The 2,074-nt window shown below is 45.6% G+C and overlaps 1 non-coding gene across 1 annotated transcript; it reads right to left on the bottom strand.

Annotated features, from left to right (window-relative positions):
* Window positions 1-1,484: 1,484 nt before the first annotated feature.
* LOC114806939 lies at window positions 1,485-1,622 on the bottom strand. The gene has a single exon (XR_003754992.1). It is a non-coding gene; the product is annotated as a small nucleolar RNA SNORA7 (small nucleolar RNA).
* Between the last annotated feature and the right edge of the window lie 452 nt (window positions 1,623-2,074).

The following is a 2,074-nucleotide window of genomic DNA, read 5'->3' as shown; positions in this document are numbered from 1 at the left end:
GACCTCTTTCCTACATACTCCCTTTGACCTGGAACTCCCCCCTCACTCCCCCCACCTTTATATTTGACAGACCACCACTCTCCCCACCTTCAAAGACCTCCTATGATCACATTGGATCATTTTTCTACAAAAATGCTCAGGACGTCACCCTGTCCCTCAAAAAACTCCAGTGGTTGACCATCCATCTCCACATCAAGCAAAAACTCCTCACCACTGGCTTCAAAGCACCGCAGAACCTTGCCCCCTCCTACCTCACCTTGCTACTCTCCTTCTACAATCCAGCCCACACACTTCATTCCTCATACGCTAACCTTTTCACTGTGCCTAGATCCCACCTATCTTGCACCTATCTTGCCTCCGACTCCTAGCCCACCTCCTGCCTCTGGCCTGGAATGCCCTCCCTCCCTAAATCCAACAGACAATTACTCTCCCCCTCTTCAAAGCCTTACTGAGGATGCGTCTCCTCCAAAAGGCCTTCCCAGACTAAGGCCTTCCTTTCCTCTTCTCCCACTCTCTCCTGCATTGCCCAAATTTGCTCCCTTTGCTCTTCCCCCATCCCAGTCCCATAGCACTTATGTATGTATCTGTAATTTATTTATTTGTATTGATGTCTGTCTCTTCCACTCTAGACTGTAAGCTCACTGTGGGCAGGGAATGTGTCTGTCTTTTGTTATAGTGTACTCTCCCAAGTGCTTAGTACAGTGCTCTGTACACAGTAAGCACTCAATAATTCAATTGAATGAATGAATGAATAAATGAATCTTCTACGAGTCCTTCCCTGACTTAGTCTACGCACTTGAATCTGTACCCCTTAAGCACTTGATAGTCATCCTAAAGCACTTATGTACATATCCCTAGGCATGCTCTCCCATTTTGTTTATCTGTAATTTATTTTAAGCTATATCTTCCCCCTTCTGTATTGTGCCTACTAACTCTACTGTATTGTATTCTCCCAAGTGCTTAGTACAGTGCTCTGCACACAGAAAGCACTCAATGAATACCATCAATCATCAGACTGATTGATTTCACAAAAAACTGGAAAAGACTCCCTCAACCCATACTGAACCACTCAGAAGATTGTACTTGAAGATGGCTCATTAAATGGGGAGGGCACAGTGGTGTCTGCTGCTGTTGAGGGCTCAGAGATAGTCTAGTCTGTGAGCACAGACTGCACCTGTTCCCCCTTAAGTCCTCTTGCAATATGTGCCCCTGAACACAAGGGACCTAGGTGAGAGAGGGTAGATAATTCCTAGCAAAATATTACCTTATCTGGTAGTATACTGTCATCTCCTACCCATAGCGACACCATGGACACATCTCTTCTAGAAAGTCCCACCTCCATCTGAAATTGTTTTGGTAATGTTTCCAAAAAGTTTTTCTGGTACAAATACAGAAGTGGTTTACCATTGTCTCCTTCTGCACAGTAAGCTTGAATCTCCACCCTTGACTTTCTCCCATGCCACGGATGCCCAGCTCAAGTCATAACTTGTAGCAGATTGCCTTCCACTCGCTAACCATTGGCCAAGCTAGGAATGGAATGGATATGCCTCTGCTTGACTCTCCCTCCCATAATCAAGGCTGGTAGACTACTGGAAACTCTCCAGGTGCGACCCTGAGAAGGTAAGACCATCACCACTACTGCAAAAAACAATTCAAACACATGTCCTGGCAGTTGGACATGTCCTTCCCATTTTAATAATTGGCTTCTCAGTAAAGTTTACCCTGAATGGCAAGGGACCAGAGAAGGTGGCCCACTGTGCTGTCATGGTCAGAGCATACAAGAGATTCTTAGTGTGACACCCCTGCCCATGGAAACAATCTCACTGATACCATTACCATTTTCAAATTGAAGGCCAACTAACCTGAATATCTATCCGCCTGAATGTGTCTGTCACTGTCTGACTGTACCTGTCACATCTGCATGAAGCATGTCTTTTGGGGCTAGATGATATGTGTGGAAAAACTGGAGCAGACTCCTGCCGCTTTAGGTTTGTTTGATGTGGGTGTGATAGGAGTGTGGGAGTGTATATATGTGTGTGGTATATGTGCTTAGTTGAGTGAGTGGGATGTGCGT

Source organism: Ornithorhynchus anatinus, chromosome X1, assembly GCF_004115215.2.
Source record: "Ornithorhynchus anatinus isolate Pmale09 chromosome X1, mOrnAna1.pri.v4, whole genome shotgun sequence".
Lineage (NCBI taxonomy): Eukaryota > Metazoa > Chordata > Mammalia > Monotremata > Ornithorhynchidae > Ornithorhynchus > Ornithorhynchus anatinus.
Note: the sequence above shows the minus strand (reverse complement) of the source record. Positions and strands in the feature narration are given on the sequence as shown.